We start from the raw sequence: 19817 nt of genomic DNA, 5'->3' as shown, positions 1-19817 counted from the left end.
ATCACTATCAAATGGGAACATGGGCCCTCATTCCGAGTTGTTCGTTCTCTAGCTGCTTTTAGCAGCAGTGCAAACGCTAGGCCGCTGCCCTCTGGAAGTGTATTTTAGCTTAGCAGAAGTGCGAACGAAAGGATCGCAGCTCTGCTACAAAAAAAGATTGCGCAGTTTCTGAGTAGCTCGAGACTTACTCATAGCTAGCGATCACTTCAGACTGTTTAGTTCCTGTTTTGACATCACAAACACGCCCTACGTTCGGCCAACCACACCTACATGACACGCCTGCGTTTTTACACACACTCCCCGAAAATGGTCAGTTACCACCCAGAAACACCCACTTCCTGTCAATCACTCTGCGGCCAGCAGTGCGACTGAAAAGCGTCGCTAGACCTTGTGTGAAACTGCATCGGCTTTTGTGAAAGTACGTCGCGCGTGTGCACTGCGCCCCATACACATGCGCAGAAGTGCCGCTTTTTTACCTAATTGTTGCTCAGCGAACGAAAGTATCTAGCGATCAACTCGGAATGAGGGCCATGGTGCAGAGTGGTAAGCACAATAAATAAATATTAGCACGTGCGTTATATGCTCTTAGAAAATTCTGCCATATGTTCTTGGAATGATGGGCTAAGAAAGTAAAATGATCAGTCCCCCCCCCATTTTCACGCCCACTCATCAGTGGTTTGAAGGGTCCCACCTGTAACAGTGCAAATGTACATAATAATTATCATTGCAGTAACAGCTCTGCCATATTAACAAATTGAGATGGAAACTTAATGTATTTTATTTCTTTGTCTATTTCTGCAATGTTACATGCAGAATTTTTTCTGCACAGAGATTTCATTTCTCTCCATATATTTGTTTTGGCTACTCGCATTGCTGGGTACAATAGGAACATTTGGGAAGGGTTCTATCCTCCTGTTCCCCTATCTCTGCTCTGAACAAGTGGCTCCGCTTTGCACTTTGCAGAGTAGAGGTTTGGGGAGGGGGGAACAGGGGCTTCAGAGGGGGTGGTGAGTGATCTCCAGAACACATTGCCGTCTCTCCCCATGCACCCACTGTAGTTCCATCACTGGCTATTGTGTACACTTGCTTACTCTCCCGGAAAAAGGGACTCTTACATTTTTAGGGCATCCCATGGACTCTCAGAAGGGGTGCGGAATGACTTGCCGGCGGCCGGGTTCCCGGTGGCCAGAAAACCGGTGCCGGGATCCTGACCACCGGAATACCAGCAGCGGGGCGAGCGCAAATGAGACCCTTGCAGGCTCTCTGCGCTTGCCACGCTGCGGGCACGGTGGTGCGCTGCACGCGCCATGCTGTTTATTATCCCTCCAGGGGGTCGTGGGAGAATAGGTGTCGGTATACTGTGCGTCGGGATCCCAACTGCCGGCAAACTGAATATACCACCCCTCAGAGGAGTAGGTTACCGTCCTGCATCCTGCATGCTTAATAGTGAAATGTAGACCCTGCAACATGACCCCTTCAACTCAGTACAAAGTGCCCTGCTACCGAACTTCTCACTAAGGTGCTCATTTATCAACAAGTGATAAAACTCACTGTAAATGATAAAACTCGTTGTGTATGATAAATGGTGCTTCAGCCAATCAGCTCACAACTGTCATTTTTCACGCACATGACAGTTGGGAGATGATTGGCTGGAGCACCATTTATCATACGCAACGAGTTTTATCATTCACAACGAGTTTTATCACTCATTGATAAATGGGCCCCTTAAATGGTAATTGCTGTCAACATTGTTGGACTAAAGGGGCCCATACACCTGTGATAAATTGGGACAATCTGATGTTTTGCAGATGATTGTGTCAATAAATCTGCAGTGTATGGGGTTCACAGATGGCAGATTTTGGCCACAAATTGATTGGGATTGTTAAATCAGGTTTTTCAACATGTTTCATTTCACAGATAAATTGGGACTGTAGACTGCTAGTGTATGGGTAACAATCAGCAGATCTGCAGACCCTTTCTAGTAAACTGATTCTTTCAAGATTGTCAGATCTGTTACTGAAAATAATCTGCAAATCACTGAGATATATATGTAATGTATGGGCAAGTCAGATGGATTGGTGTAACAATATATCTGGGAAATAAATCACAGGATCTGCGAAACAATAAATTGTTAAAGGGTAGACAGAAAAGTAAACTCTTTGTTTGGGGCACTCTTTTTAATAATAAAATATACAGTAGCCTTTATTCAAAATTGCATTAAAATAATAAACATGCCATTCTTTGGTTTACATTAGTCATCACATCAGATACATTGTAAGAATACACAGGAAGTACATTACATGTAACAATCATTGATTCTATTACAGTATACTGTGTATCCTTCATGAATGATGAATCGCCTTGGTATGTACCCTTGTTGTTACAGTATATACCAGGGGTGGCCAACCAGTCAGAGACAAAGAGCCAAGAAATCTTGTTAGGTACATCAAACAGCCGACTCCGATCCGAAGGCGCACTTGCAAAAAGGGGGTGTGACCTTGTGCCTGCTAGGCCACGCCCCTGGTATAAAATACACTGAAATAGCCAGATCCAACATAAAATACAATGAAAAAGCCACTTCTACATCAAATAATTGAAAAAAACAGATTTGCATAAAATATATTGAAAAGCCAGATTCACATAATACACTTCAGTTCCCCCATGTGTCACTCCAGCCAGCACCCGCCTGTGTCACTCCAGCCAGCACCCTCCTGTGTCACTCCAGCCAGCACCCGCCTGTGTCACTCCAGCCAGCAGCCTCCTGTGTCACTCCAGCCAGCAGCCTCCTGTGTCACTTCAGCCAGCAGCCTCCTGTGTCACTCCAGCCAGCAGCCTCCTGTGTCACTCCAGCCAGCACCCGCCTGTGTCACTCCAGCCAGCAGCCTCCTGTGTCACTCCAGCCAGCAGCCTCCTGTGTCACTTCAGCCAGCAGCCTCCTGTGTCACTCCAGCCAGCAGCCTCCTGTGTCACTCCAGCCAGCACCCGCCTGTGTCACTTCAGCCAGCACCCGCCTGTGTCACTCCAGCCAGCACCCGCCTGTGTCACTCCAGCCAGCAGCCTCCTGTGTCACTCCAGCCAGCAGCCTCCTGTCACTTCAGCCAGCAGCCTCCTGTGTCACTCCAGCCAGCACCCGCCTGTGTCACTCCAGCCAGCACCCTCCTGTGTCACTCCAGCCAGCACCCTCCTGTGTCACTCCAGCCAGCACCCACCTGTGTCACTCCAGCCAGCTCCCCCGTGTGTATTTGGCTCCCTCAGTTCTCAGTCTACGTAGTGCTGCTGCATGTCTGGCTGGAGTGCAGCGGTTTACAGATCTCTTGTGGTCACGTGACTTGGAGTGTTGGGAGCCACATTTGAATAAAGAAAGAGCCGCAGGTGGCTCTAGAGCCACACGTTGGCCACCGCTGGTATATACAAATAGAGTCAATCTATGTATAGATACAGTTTCTTAAATAAAGGAGTGTTACAGACAATGAACTCTAAGATTTAATTCATTGGATAACATATTATCCTTCAATCACGTAAATGTCACGGCTGTGTTTGTTCAACACTATATATATATATATATAGAGAGAGAGAGAGAGAGAGAGAGAGAGAGAGAGAGAGAGAGAGAGAGAGAGAGATACAAAACAATATTCTTATTCCAACAGGGAATTAGGTTAATAATTTACAGGTGGAAATATACATATGTACATAACATGTCGTCTGTTCTACCTGGGTGACCAAGGGTATGATCCTCAGGTTTCCATGACGTTTGACACAAATAAAATAATTCTGTGTATTAAACCATTTTTTTTCTAAAGTGTGACAAATTCACAATGTAACGCTGAAAGAAGAAAGCAAGAGCTCATAGAATCTCTCCCTGGCTCCTGCTGCCTCCCTGTCACCCTGTGTGTCAGATGAAGACATTGGACAGGAAGGTGAGAGTGCACAGGGGAAGATCAGGGATGACTCGGGATTGGTAGATGCAGAGAGAGGACTCTGCAGACTGTTCAGCAGTCTCCTCCAACCCTGTTGGATACGGGTGGTATTCAGTTTGCCGGCAGTTGGGATCCTAGCGCTCAGTATACCGGTGCCGGAATCCCGACACACGGCATACCAACAACTATTCTCCCTCTTGGGGGTCCACGACCCCACTGGAGGGAGAATAAATAGTGTGGCTCATTTGCGCTCGCCCAGCTGTCGGTATGCCGGCGGTTGGGATCCCGGCACCGGTATGCTGGCCGCCGGAATCCCGGCCGCTGGCATACCATACTACACCCGTTGGATATACTGTACCAGCGCAGAGAAGGAGAGGAGAGTGCGGCACAATGAGAGTCCCTCAGAATATGTAGCAAATATTAAATAGAAAGAATCACAGAAAAGGAACAAAATCTCTTTCTGAAACGGAAAAAAATAATTACACAGTATAGCCTGGTCAGCGTCTGTACTATATAGCCTCTAAGAAACAATTCACATCTAATGAGATATATCTTATGAGGCAATTACTAGGTACATCTTTTAGATCAGTGGTTCTCAAACTCGGTCCTCAGGACCCCACACAGTGCATGTTTTGTAGGTAACCCAGCAAGTGCACAGGTGTATTAATTACTCACTGACACATTTTAAAAGGTCCACAGGTGGAGCTAATTATTTCACTTGCGATTCTGTGAGGAGACCTGCAAAACATGCACTGTGTGGGGTCCTGAGGACCGAGTTTGAGAACCTGTGTTTTAGAACAGCAGCTAGGAGTGTTACTTTCTATGGAGAGGCACAATTACAGTGGTTTGCCTTGTTCAAATTGATACCTGGACGATATCCAGTGATCAGCTGCTTCAATTGGCTTTTTTTAATTGAATCGGCACTATTGCAGTGATTTGCCTGGTTCAAATAAACACTGGGACGACACTCAGTGATCAGTCACTTTATGGGCTGGATGTAATCTAATTGGTACTATTACCAAATTGACATCTGGAAGATATCCAGTGATTTGCCATTTTATTGGCTTAATTGGATTAAATTGATTCAGAATTACTCTAAATTTCAAAAAGGTTATACCCAGTGGATAATCAGTGGAAAGGGTTACTTCCAATTCAATTTAAATTGATACCCCATATGGTGAAATTTGGTCCGATACTATTTTAAGCATTGTTAAATTGCCTTTTTGAAGACACGATAAGATGTATGTCCATATTGTGATTCTTTGATTAATACACCCCTGATGAAGTCTGTAGGACGAAACGCGCTGGGTTAGCACATTGTTCTCTGACATCTCTACAAAGAAGATCATTTTGATGTTGTTTGAATTACCAACACAACTATCGTCTGTACAAACATTGTTTATTGTTATTCTGGGCAAATTGTAAACAGTTTTATGTATTGCTTTTTAAAAAAAATAAACAATCTCTCTTTTTTAAGATTATTTTATTATACAAAATTTGTACATACCAAAGTACGACATCAGCTCCCTGGGGAAATCTCTTCTTTCAATATATATATATATATATATATATATATATACATATACACACATACATACATACATACATACATACATACATACATACATACTGTTTAGTGTTGAACAAACACAGCGGTGACATTTACGTGATTGAAGGATAATACATTATTCAATTAATTAAATCATAGAGATCATTGGCTGTAACACTCCTTTAAGAAACTGTATCTATACCAGACCCTCCAACATGACCCGCCCCACTATGTACAAAATGCTCTGTTTCTGGACTTCCCTCTTAATTTATTATTGCCATCACCTGTGAAGAAACAGCTTTCTTATCATTTAACTAGTTCAACACAGGTGATGGAAATCATAAATTAAGAGGGAAGTCCAGGAACAGAGCATTTTGTACCTAGTGGGGTGGGTCATGTTGGAGGGTCTGCTATATATAGATTGACTGTATTTATATATACTGTAACAACGGGTTACTGTCATTAGGTTGACATGCATTAGGTCAAAGTGGTCAATAGGTCGACATGCACTAGGTTGATATGGAAAAAGGGTCGACATGCATTTTTAAAAAATGTTTGCTTTATTTTTTGAACTTTTTCATACTTTACGATCCACGTGGATTACAACTGGGAATGGTAACCCTGTCCGAAGCATGGCGAGCAAAGTGAGGGGACAGAGTGCACTAATTGGGGTTCCCCGTCACTTTAGGAAACAAAATGACACCAAAAACAGCCAAAAAACTCATGTTGACCTTTTTCCATGTCGACATATTGACCATGTCGACCTACTGCTTGTCGACCAATAGTGGTCGACCTAATGGCTGTCGACCTAAGTTTGTTGACCTAATGACCCACACCCGTAATAACAAGGGTACATACCAGGGCGAGTCATCATTTGTGAAGGATAAACAGTATAAGTAATAGATTGTTACATGTAATGTACTTCCTGTGTATTCTTACAATGTATCTGATGTGATGACTGATGTAAACCACACAATGGAATGTTTATTATTATTTTAATGCAATTTGGAATAAAGGCTACTGTATATTTTATTATTTAAAAAAAAAGAGTGCCCCAACAAAGAGTTTACTATTCTGTCTACTGTTTAACTACGTATTTGAACTCTCAAGGAGCACCACCAGCGCTACTATTCCCTCTCAAACTATCCGCTGTTACATTATGGTTACGTTGGTTCACATATTGGGGCAGATGTATTAACCTGGAGAAGGCATAAGGAAGTGATAAACCAGTGATAAGTGCAAGGTGGTAAAGGCATCAGCCAATCAGCTCCAAGATGTAAATTAACAGTTAGGATCTGATTGGCTGGTGTGTTTATCACCTTGCACATATCACTGGTTTATCACTTCCTTATGCCTTCTCCAGGTTAATACATCTGCCCCAGTGTTTGATATATGATTAATACATGAAAAGATCATAGATCAGTGCGGGATCCCCACCAGTTTTTCTGAAACAATAAATTGTGTTTGCTAATGTATGGGCCCCTATACACTGTCCAATTATGGGCCCGATCAGCCGATAATCATCTGACCAGACCTATAATTAAACCGTTTATTGCCGTAACTGCTCAGTAATTATCGGCCCATCGGACATGCAGAATGGTCCATGATATCTGATAGATCCAGTCATTGGCTGGCAGCATCTGGCAGTGTATGCTCTGCCTCGGGTGACATGTCCCCTGCTCCTTCAAAGGGGAGGAACACAGATACAGTGGCCAGGGGTAAAAGTGGGGAAAACAGGGTGCAAGTGAGTTCTAGCACCTGTAATGGTAGGTGGAACTAGGGCCACCTCTGCCACGCCGCTGCACAGTAATTTTAACAGAAAAGCCCACCATGCATGTCAGTAGATGATGCGGGCAGCGCTAGTGTCACAACACCCCTCATTGCGCACTGTCCATTTATAAAACAGGTATAACTTACATGGGGTGCCAAAAACCTTAGCACTGGCTCTGCCTAATGTGGGGGTAAGTGGCAGGGGAAATGCGTTCCACCACCTCTCCAGGACCACTTTAAGCCCTGATCGTGGCCATACACTGAAATATCTAACTGCGTATGGCCACAATATTTCATTGACGAGAAGAGTTTTTACACCTGACGACTCCAATCATAATTTAAGTTGGGGGTTTGGGAGCAGAGCATTTTGAATCTGGTGGAAGGGGTGATGTGGGCTGCACAGGTGTTCCATTACGTAATCTTGACCATGCCCCTCTTCACAAATTTAGATTTGTGGCACTATATGTCACGTGAGCTATATATATCTTTAAATGCTAGAAAGTATGATTCAGTAGAACATTGGCCCTATCACACATGTTATCGATGCAGAGTGTAAAACACTGGCATGCAGACGGAGCATTTCCCAGAAAACGTAACCTTGAAATCCGTAGCACAGCGCTGCATTCCGCGTCTTGTTCAGTACGGGGCATTCTTGCAGAGTAATGTTCCTTTAAGTATTGGCAAGGGTGACTGCTACATACGGTAGAAGAACCAAAGCCTAGCATTGTAATAAATATTAATGAATGTGACCTTTGTGATCTGCATCCAGCACATCCCCTGCCCTTTCAGTTCCCCGATGTGATTGCTATATGGCAATCACTGCATCTGTTCTCAGTTTAGATAAATCAATAGTGCACTATTAACATTTCGCCAAATGATAATGCGAATTCTATGGGCAAATACATGCCTTAATGAATAGAACAGATTTCTAGATTGACTGTGTATTTATTAATGAAACAAAAAATATTGAATTTGTGTACAGTATACATAGCAGGATAGGTATAACAAAGAATAGTGTTTTAGAAACCACAGCACAAACATATAAACATAGCAAAACCTACGGACATATAACATACGAACATGTAAACATAGCAGAACATACACACATCTAAACATAGCAGAACATACTCACATATAAACATAGCAGAACATACACACATATACACATAGCGGAACATACACACATATACACATAGCAGAACATACGCACATATACACATAGCAGAACATACACACATATAAACACAGCAGAGCATACACAAATATACACATAGCAGAACATACGCACTTATACACATAGCAGAACATACACAAATATACACATAGCAGAACATAGGCACATATACACATAGCAGAATATACGCACATATAACCATAGCAGAACATACACACATATACACATAGCAGAGCATACGCACATATAAACATAGCAGAACATACACACATATACACATAGCAGAACATACGCACATATAAACATAGCAGTAAACACAAATAAACAAAGCAGAACATACAAGTAGCATTGTAAGTGTGTGTGTAAGACATTGGCTGGTAAATTGTGCATTATTCCCAATTAATCAAATAAAATCCTTGGATTTCAGACACAGATGTACATACAATTTAGGAGAAATGGCAGGTTCACTTTGCTAATGTTCCAAGGATGTTGCAACAGCAAATTGCGGACATCGCAGCACCTCTCTCCTAAAATAATCGAACCCTATGCTTGATACAATGGTCATGGTGCAAAGGAGAGAAGAGCTGATGATATTGGGCATATTCATGGTCAGTGATGTGAAAACAATGCTATTCACTAAGACAATCATATGTTACTCAGCGCACACTATCATATTTACTGAACACCCCAGCACACACCTTGTCACTCCATAAACAAACTGACCTGTTAGTGGCAATGTATAATATAGCAAATCTTTTGAATCATATATATGGGGGGGGGGGGGGGGTTTGATACCTCTACCCTCATATATATGAAAAGATATGAAATATGAAATATATGAAAACTTTATAAAAAGGACCATAGCGTCCATCCAGGTTTGAGCTCTCATTTATCTAGTACATTCAATGAAATTATAGCTATAATCTGGTTGGTTGCTATGGGAAACATTTTCACCTGTCTTCTTTAGAAGGTTTGATCCCTCTCCCCCATAGTGTCCTGCATGTGATAAACAGCATACAGAATGCTCAGTGAAATCAGACATATCCTCACCAGTAGCCCATCAGTCGGTGTCTCTGTGTAGCCGGTGGGAAGAGCTGTCACTCAGTCACTGTGGCTGATGGAGAAATTAGATGACAATTGACTGCAGCTGTTTTATAGCCTGTAGAAGTCGGTCTATTACAGCCCAGGGGTAGTGGGATATACCATGCTCACTCAGGGCTCCTGCTCTCTTATGCAACTGATTTCTAGGTTTAAACGCGTCATTTAGTTTAATTTTAGAAATAAATATACTGTATACCAGTAATGTACACGTCACTGACCTCTTCACAGGGACAGGGGTAAAGAATTCTCACACAGAATTACAACAAGAAATGGAAATGCGAAGGGCAGAAATAACACACAGCACCCAAAGACATACAACCTGCATTCCAGGGCGCTGGTGCCGACCCTCTGGAAAGTGTTGTGACTCTAAGCAGGGCTGTCTTAATAGCATTAGCACTTGGGCCCCTACCCACTACTCACCCATTCACAGGAATAAAAAAATGCATGCTTCCACACAGTCAACAGCTGTCAGCACTCTGATTGGTGGATAGCTCCAGCCATCCACCAATCAGCATGCTGACAGCCATTCACTGTCTGACTGCAGCCTGGGAGGCCGGTAGAGAATGTTGCCTGGCTGAATGGTACTCTGATTGGTGGATAGAATGTTACTCTGATTGGTGGATAGCTCCAGCCATCCACCAATCTGTAGAGAATGTTGCCTGGCTGAATGTTACTCTGATTGGTGGATAGCTCCAGCCGTACACCAATCAGCATGCTGACAGCCATTCACTGTCTGGCTGCAGACTGGGAGGTCGGTATAGAATGTTGCCTGGCTGCTCTGATTGTGTGTAACTGGGCAGCTGCCCAGTGTGCTTATACTTTGAGATAGCCCTGGCTTCAAGGGAAAGAGTGGTAGTCATTGGAATTCCTTGTACAATGTCCTTCTGTGTAATACACTTTTGGTTTTTGTAAAGCTCTTGGGGTCAATATTGAATGAAATGGTTCCTGACCTGTGACAAATTACAATAAATGATGTAAGGAAGTGGATGGGAGAATGGGGGAATAGTTTTGGGTAAGGCAGGGTAGAAAGGGAATAAATACAGGTTGAGTATCCCTTATCCAAAATGCTCGGGACCAGAGGTATTTTGGATATCGGATTTTTCCGTATTTTGGAATAATTGCATACCATAATGAGATATCATGGTGATGGGACCTTTGTCTAAGCACAGAATGCATTTATGTTACGTATACACCTTATACACAAAGCCTGAAGGTCATTTTAGACAATATTTTTTATAACTTTGTGCATTAAACAAAGTGTGTATACATTCACACAATTAATTTATGTTTCATATACACCTTATACACACAGCCTAAGGTAATTTAATACAATATTTTTTAATAACTTTGTGTATTAAACAAAGTTTGTGTACATTGAGTTATCAAAAAACAAAGGTTTCACTATCTCACTCAAAAAAGTCCGTATTTCGGAATATTCCGTATTTCGGAATATTTGGATATGGGATACTCAACCTGTAGAAGGTGAGAACAGCGCTAATACATTTATGAATTAAAATTAGAGATGTGTACGGACCCCGTGTTTTGGTTCTAATTCATCATCATATTTTGGTTTTGGGTTTGTAAAAAACCAACCTCAAGTGTCTTGGTTTTTGGTTCGGTTAAAAATCAATTTAAAAAATTGATAATCTATATAAGCTTTGGAGAGAGAGAGAGAAAGTGGATGGAGATAAAATACCAGCCAATCAACCACCCACCTACCTACCTATCTTCCTTCCTTACTTCCCTGTCCCTCCCATGCCTTCCCTTCCCTTCCCCTGCCTTGCCTCCCCTTCCTTTCCTCTCTTATAGACATTAAACATTGACATTTTTGCATGAGAGAATTTCAAATGCAAGAAAAAAATGTTATAATCAAGTTTGATAACATATTTCAGAATGAAATACAGCAGTCTACTTAGACATAACTGCGCATGATGTGCAAAAATATACCAAATAAATTAATTTGATGAAATAATTTTAATCATTTTTAAATGTTAGCAACTACGTTATCTGTGGCTTGTTTTGTTTTTATCCCCCCAAAAATAAATAAATAAATAAATAAATAAATAAATAAAAATGTGTAAAAGAAATATACAATTAAAATAAAAACAGGATTTTAATACCTACTGGTAAATCCTTTTCTCCTGGTCCGTAGAGGATGCTGGGGTCCACTTCAGTACCATGGGGTATAGACGGTTCGGCAGGAGCCATGGGCACTTTAAGACTTTTTCAGAGTGTGAACTGGCTCCTCCCTCTATGCCCCTCCTCCAGACCTCAGTATAGGAACTGTGCCCAGGGAGACGGACATTTCGAGGCATGGATTTACTTTTAAGTTAATGGTAAGATTCATACCAGCTCACACCTCAACCATGCCGCACAACATGGCATTCAACAAAACACATGCCAACGAGCATGAACATTACAGCAAACGTGCTGAATTTTTTTTTAACAAACTAACAACTGCAGGTAAAGTACGAACTGGGCTGGGTGCCCAGCATCCTCTACGGACTAGGAGAAAAGGATTTACCGGTAGGTATTAAAATCCTGTTTTCTCATACGTCCTAGAGGATGCTGGGGTCCACTTCAGTACTATGGGGTTATACCAAAGCTCCAGTACGGGCGGGAGAGTGCGGATGACCCTGCAGCACCGATTGACCAAACTTTAGGTCCTCATCGGCCAAGGTGTCAAACTTGTAAACTTAGCAAACGTGTTTGTCCCTGACCAAGTTGCTGCTCGGCAAAGTTGTAATGCCGAGACCCCCCGGGCAGCCGCCCAGGATGAGCCCACCTTTCTAGTAGAATGGGCATGCACCGAATTCGGTATCGGCAATCCTGCAGTGGAATGAGCGTGCTGAATCGTACCTCTGATCCAGCGCGCAATGGTCTGCTTAGAAGCAGGACACCCAATCTTGTTGGGAGTATACAGGACAAACAGAGCCTCTGTTTTCCGTATCCGAACTGTTCTTGCGACATAAATTCTCAAAGCTCTAACCACATCCAGAGACTTTGAAGCAGCGAAGGTGTCAGTAGCCACTGGGACCACAATAGGTTGGTTTATATGAAAAGAAGAAACCACCTTTGGAAGAAATTGCTGACGAGTTCTTAACTCAGCCCTATCTTCATGAAAGATCAAGTAAGGGCTCTTGTGAGACAAGGCCCCTAACTATGACACCGCCTTGTGGATGCCAAGACCAACAGAATGACCACTTTCCAAGTGAGAAACTCTAACTCTATCTCCTGTAGAGGTTCAAACCAATCTGATTGAAGAAACTGCAACACCACGTTAAGATCCCACGGTGTCACAGGAGGCACAAATGGAGGTTGGATGTGCAGAACCTTTTTCACGAACGTCTGAACTTCTGGAATGGAGGCCAGTTGTTTCTGAAAGAAAACCGACAAGGCCGAAATCTGGACCTTGATTGAAACCAATCGTAGGCCCGCATCCACACCCGCCTGAAGAAAATGGAGAAAACGTCCTAACTGAAACTCTTCCGTTGGAGCTTTCTTGGTGTCACACCAAGACACATATTTTCTCCAAATACGGTGGTAATGTTTAGACGTTACTCCTTTCCTGGCCTGAATAATGCTGCATTCAGACTGCAAATGCCGGATCCTACCCGGTAAGACAAACGTGTACTTACCGGGTGGGATCCGGCATTTGCACTCTGCTGCTGGCTTTCCGACCCGGCAATATACCGGGTCGGTTGCCATAACAACGGAGCGCGCAGCAGCTGCAGGGGCGGGGGTGGAGGCGGTGTCGGGAGATGAGCTCATCTCCAGCGCCGCCTCTCCCTATCTTGTGAATGGGAACCGTGTCGCATCGACACGGCTCCCATTCACACCGCACCTGACCCGGTAATCAACCCGGGTAAAACCCTTTTTTTTTACCGGGTTGATTTACCGGGTCAGGCGACCCGCTAAATCGGCCAGTGTGCTTTCACATCGCACACTGACCCGGTTCGACACGGCAATATGCCGTGTCGGTACCGGGTTATTTGTGCGATGTGAAAGGGGTATTATTGAGTGGGAATGACTTCTTTGGGAATACCCTTTCGGCTAGGATCCGGCGCTCAACAGCCATGCCGTCAAACGTAGCCACGGTAGGTCTTGATACACGCACGGCCCCTGCAGCAGCAGGTCCTCGTGAAGAGGAAGAGGCCGAGGATCTTCTATGAGCAACTCCTGAAGATCTGGATATCAAGCCCTCCTGGGACAATGAGGATTGCTCAAACCCCTGTTCTTTTTATGATCTTGAGAACTTTCGGAATGAGTGGAAGTGGAGGGAAGACATGCACCGACCGAAACACCTACTGTGTCACTAGTGCATCCACTGCTATTGCTTGAGGGTCTCTCGACCTGGAACAATTTTTCTGAAGCTTCTTGTTGAGACGAGATGCCATCATGTCTACTTGAGGAATTCCCCAACGACGTGGGGAAGACTTCTTGGTGGAGGCCCCATTCTCCTGGATGGAGATCGTGTCAGCTGAGTAAGTCTGCTTCCCAGTTGTCCACTCCCGGAATGAAAATTGCTGACAGAGCTCTTGCATGTCTTTCTGCCCAGAGGAGGATTTTTGTCACCTCTGCCATCGCCGCTCTGCTTTTCGTTCCACCCTGACGGTTTATGTACGCAACTGCTGTTACATTGTCCGACTGGATCTGTACAGGTTGATCTTGAAGAAGATGCACCGCTTGTAGAAGGCCGTTGTAAATGGCTCTCAACTCCAGAACGTTTATGTGAAGACAAGTTTCTTGACTTGACCATCTTCCTTGGAAGCTTTCCCCTTGAGTGACTGATCCCCAGCCTCGGAGACTTGCATCCGTGGTTACTAGGACCCAATTCTGAATCCCGAACCTGCGTCCCTCTAGGAGGTGAGAACTGTGTAGCCACCACAAGAGTGAAATTCTCGCTTTGGATGACAGGATTATCCTCTGATGCATGTGTAGATGGGATCCAGACCATTTGTCCAACAGGTCCCACTGGAATACTCTGGCATGGAATCGGCCAAACTGTATGGCCTTGTAGGCCGCCACCATCTTTCCCAACAACCGAATGCATTGATGAATCAACACTCTCGTTGGTTTCAGAATTTGTTTGACCATTCTCTGGATTTCCAGAGCATTTTCTACTGGAAGAAATACCCTTTGTACTTCTGTGTCCAGTATCATCCCCAGAAAAGACAATCTTGTCGTTGGTTCCAACTGTGACTATGGAAAATGTATGATCCAACCGTGTTGTTGAAGTACTGTCAGGGAGAGTGCAATGTTCTGCACCAACCTTTCCCTGGACCCCGATTTTATCAGGAGATTGTCCAGGTGAGGAATTATATTGACTCCTTGCTGTCGAAGGAGGACCATCATCTACGTCATCACCTTGGTGAACACCCTCGGTGCCGTGGAGAGTCTGAACGGCAATGTCTGAAATTGGTAATGACAATCCTGTACTGCGAATCTCAGATAAGCTTGATGTGGAGGATAAATGGGAACATGTAAGTAGGCATCTTTTATGTCCACTGACACCATGTAGTCCCCTTCCTCCAGACTGGAAATTACTGCCCTCAGAGATTCCATCTTGAACTTGAACCTTTGCAGGTAGAGATTCAGTGTCTTCAGGTTTAGAATCAGTCTCACCAAGCCATCCGGCTTCGGAACTACGAAGAGGCTTGAATAAAACCCTTCTCCTTGTTGTAACAAGGGAACCAGGACAATGACTTGGTCCTGACACAATTTTTGTACTGCTGCTGTCACCACTTCCCTGTCTGTGATAGAAGCTGGCAAGGCTGATTTGAAAAATCGGCATGGGGGGATGTCTTGAAACTCCAGTTTGTACCCGTGGGACACTATTTGTAAGACCCACAGGTCCAGGCCAGATTGAACCCAAATCTGACTGAAGAGTTTCAGACGTGCCCCCACCTGAGCGAACTCCTGCAAGGGAGCCCCAGCGTCATGCTGAAGATTTGGCAGAAGCAGAGGTTGATTTCTGCTCCTGTGATCGCTGTGGACTTTTTTTTTCCTTTTCCCCTTCCTTTACCCGCAAAGAAAGGTGAACCTTTACCCTTTTTGTATTTATTGGGCCGAAAGGACTGCATCTGAGAGTGATGTGTCTTTTTCGCTGGTGCAGGAGCATTAGGCAAGAATGTCGACTTACCTGCGGTAGCCGCAGAAACTAAAGCATCCAGCCCCTCTCCAAACAAGGTCTTGCCTTTATGCGGGAGCCCTCCATATTCCTTTTGGAATCTGCATCAGCATTCCATTGGCGAATCCACAACGCCCTTCTTGCTGAGATTGCCATGGTAGCGGCTCTTGATCTCAAGAGACCAATATCTTTCATGGCTTCTAGCATGTACGCAGCAGCGTCTTTTATATGACCCAACGTTAGGAGTATCTCGTCTCTATCTATAGTGTCAATGTCTGTTGATAAGTTTTCTGACCATTTTTCAATAGCACTACTCACCCACGCACAGGCAATGGTAGGCCTGAGTAGTGTCCCATTGGCCACATAAATAGATTTCAATGTATTCTCTAACTTTCAGTCTGCCGGCTCCTAAAGTGAAGCCGTCCCAGGCGCAGAGAGAATCACCTTTTTTGTTAACCGTGACAGAGCACTGTCTAAAACGGGGGGTGACTCCCACCTTTTCCTGTCCTCTGCAGGGAAAGGGCAAGCTACCTGAATTCGTTTGGGAATCTGAAATTTCTTTTCAGGATTTGTCCAGACTCCCTCAAAGAGACTGTTCAGCTCATGAGATGGAGGAAAAGTTACACTAATTTTCTTTTCTTTACAGAAGTAAGCCTTCTCCTGTGGTAAAGGAGGGGCCTCCGTAACTTCTAATACCTCCTTTATAGCAACAATCATGTATTGAATGTTTTTTGCTAACTTTGGATCTATTCCCCTGGAATCACTAGTGTCGACACAGGAATCAGAGTCCGTGTCAATATCAGTTTGTACAACTTGTGTAAACGACCTTATATGTGACACAGAGGGGTCCCCTGTGGATGAAGAGGCAGAACTATTAAAAATCACATCTTCGACAGATTTTCTCCAGTTTTCTGCATGAGACTCAGACCTATCCAATTTCTTACTGATATGATTCACACTATCACATAATTCTTTCACCCATTCAGGCTTGTGGTGTGCCGGCAACGCCACCACATTACAACTCTGTGTCCCTAAAATGGCTCCCTCAGGGGAAGAGCTCCCTGCCTCAGACATGCCACACTCGTGCACAAACACACACACAGACACTCCGGGGCTTAAATGGGGACAGACCCACAGTAAAGTCTGTCAGAAGGACACAGAAAGGAATTGCCAGTTCACAACTCAGCGCCAAAAGAAAAAATCTCTGTGTTGCATACTTTGTACACAGAGACAAAATCCCTATGTCGCGTGCTTTGTACACAGAAACCTTCAAGCGCTTTATATTACTAGTAATAGGTTTTAGCACCGAATATTACACTCCCCCCCCCCCCCTTTTTGCACCCCGATACTTGATTCAGAAGTGGAGAGGAGGATCAGCGTTTCTTGCCCTGCAGCTGCTGGGAGAAAATGGCGCTGAGCAGTGTGCTTGCTGCCTGAGTAAGAAGCCCCGCCCCCTGTAATGGCGCATTTTTCCTCAGCTTTAGAATAGATATTTATACTGGAGGGGGTGTAGGACAGTGTAACCACAAAGTATGCTACCTTTTGCCAGTGAGAGTAGGTTTCATGCTGCCCAGGGCATAGCGGGAGGAGCCAGTTCACACTCTGAAAAAGTCTTAAAGTGCCCATGGCTCCTGCGGAATCGTCTATACCCCATGGTACTGAAGTGGACCCCAGCATCCTCTAGGACGTATGAGAAATAAACAATAAAAAATGAATAGTTATTTAAGGAAATACTCGATTTTATTTTTGTGACAACCGTAATTTAGATTCTGGAAGTTCAGGGTCAACTAAAAAAGATTTTACGCAGTGAACAGCAGGGGGCACTGTGGCCAGTAATACAGAACTACAACTCCCAGAATCCCTCACAGCACAACTGATATGTCTGCTGGTGGACAGGCTCACAGCTGAATTGTGTAACCATAAGGTAAGTGATTGCAGGTTTGTTGTACGGCACACACACATACTGTAGCTGTATATAATCAGATGCATGCTCTGCTACTTAAATACAGGGTTGTGGGGTTTAGCATAGTGTGCTTTGTCTGTGTCACTGTGACCCTTTACTTCCAGTTCTGAGTTGTACAATAGTAATTAGTGAGCTCCCAGACCTGCTAGCCATAGCCAGCCAGTGTTTAAATAGGCTTCAGAATGAAATCAGTGTGGCGTTAATTCTTGCTATTCTTAGGTTTAACAGGAGAAAAAAACACTTTTGTTAGCAACAGCTGTATTGGAGTTCGTTAAGGTATATCTGCGTCTTACATACCCTGTACAACTCCATGTCACCGCATACCCTCCAACATGACCCGCCCAACTAGGTACAAAATGCTCTGTTCCTGGACTTCCCTCTTAATTTATTATTGCCATCACCTGTGAAGAAACAGCTTTCTTATCATTTAACTAGTTCAACACAGGTGATGAAATCATAAATTAAGAGGGAAGTCCAGGAACAGAGCATTTTGTACCTAGTGGGGTGGGTCATGTTGGAGGGTCTGATACCTCCCAACATGACCCTCTCCAGGAGGGACGCAATGCTCTGCTTCTGGACTTTTTTCTTAATGTATGATTGCCGGCACCTGTGTTGAACAAGTTAATGGATAAGAAAGGTGTTTCAGCACAGGTGATGGCAATCATACATTAAGAGGGAAGTCCAGGAGCAAAACATTCTGTCCCTCCTGGAGAGGGTCATGTTGGGAGGTATGCCATATTCTGGATAAAAACAGCAATATTCATGTGCAGGCCTGGTAGGCTGGTGCAAGTTAGGAAGTACGGAGGAGTTAGGAGATGGCTAATCGAGAGGAAACAGCCTCATAACTAATAATGGACACACGAACTTGTATACTGCAGTGCTTAAGTGACCAGCATTTTATCACATTGAGAGACACCTGTAACTTCTCCAGCATGTGACACCTTGAAAGCCCACAGCACCAACCTAGGCCTCCAGTAACACATTATGGGGCTTATTCAATTACCTGCGGCAATTTACCACGGATAATTATATCACCAGGGACTATCCAGTTAGCCCCGATAGGCCAACGTGAGCCGCACCTTATCAGGGATTTTGTTCACCTACCTGAAGCAGGCGAAACAAAATCCCAGAAAGCAGCTCCATTCTCATGTGAAAACGGGGCTGCAGCCGCGAAAATACACAGGTTTCCCTGGACCTGTGTGTATTCATGAGAAAATACATTTTTTTTTTACAGGCGATCCTACTAAAATTATTTGGTGGAACATCATGAAAAAGAGCGAAGAATGGACGTTTTTCACACCCAGTGTTTTATTGTGCCTAATTGGATTGCCCCCTAGGTCTTGGAGAGTGATAAAGTGGACAGAGATAAAGTACCAGCCAAACAACTCCTAACTACCGTGTTAGAGGCTGTGTTTGAAAAAATGACAGCTAGGATCTGATTGGCCTGTACTTTATCTCACGCCACTCTTTCCACACTCTTTCCACTCTTTCAGGCTTATTACATCTGCTCCAAGGTCAACTTATAGCACACTGCACCAGTCAGTGGTCCCCATATCTCACTCTTACAGCCTAGGGCGGTCCCCCTCAATTCCCTTGCAGCACCCAAATTCCTTTAGATTGTAAGCTTGCAAGCAGGGCCCTCTTACCTTTGTTTGTACATTAATAGAACCATAAAATTTGATGGCAGATAAGAACCACTTGGCCATCTAGTCTGCCCTAAACACAACGATCCAGCCTCGTTTTATAACAATCTGTTCCAAATTGTAAAGCGCTGCAGATTATGCTAGTGCTATATAAATAACTGTTTATAAATACGTGAAACTCTGCTCCTTGCTCATATGTACTGATATGTAACTATTATTCCCATGCATGGTGTTATTAAATTCAGTCAACTTCCGCTACAAAACCTTGGTCATGGTATCACCAGGATTTCCGGCTAATTTTGGACTGTAGCTCTTTAACAGATAAGCCTGTAAGCTATAAACACCATGATCCAGTTGCAGCAGATCCCAATACATGCATTGGGGTCACATGATTCAGTTGTTGAGTTATGTTGCTCAGTTGTCATGGAGACCAGTTATTGTCCAGACCTATAGAATTCACCCTATCTTCTTGCTGAAAATTGATATTGGTTCCACCCACAAAATGGCGGCAATTTATGCTCTGGGGATGCAAAGTGCTGCCATTTTGTTGGTGGAACCATTGATGAAAAG

At 44.0% G+C, this 19817-nt stretch overlaps 1 protein-coding gene across 6 annotated transcripts in view; it reads left to right on the top strand.

Annotated features, from left to right (window-relative positions):
- The window catches only part of DNAJC28 (DnaJ heat shock protein family (Hsp40) member C28), a 43232-nt gene that overhangs the window by 21985 nt on the left and 1430 nt on the right, over positions 1–19817 (top strand). The window contains exon 3 of one of the 6 annotated variants that reach the window (XM_063956472.1): positions 17408–17565. The exons of 3 other annotated variants lie outside the window; for them this stretch is intronic. The gene's annotated coding sequence lies outside the window, so the exon portion shown is untranslated. Of the gene's footprint in view, positions 1–17407; positions 17566–17803; positions 17881–18282; positions 18333–19817 lie in introns of those variants that run through there. 2 more of the 6 variants (XM_063956477.1, XM_063956476.1) reach the window with 2 other exon arrangements.

Source organism: Pseudophryne corroboree, chromosome 2, assembly GCF_028390025.1.
Source record: "Pseudophryne corroboree isolate aPseCor3 chromosome 2, aPseCor3.hap2, whole genome shotgun sequence".
NCBI lineage: Eukaryota > Metazoa > Chordata > Amphibia > Anura > Myobatrachidae > Pseudophryne > Pseudophryne corroboree.
This window is presented reverse-complemented; position numbering and strand designations above follow the sequence as displayed.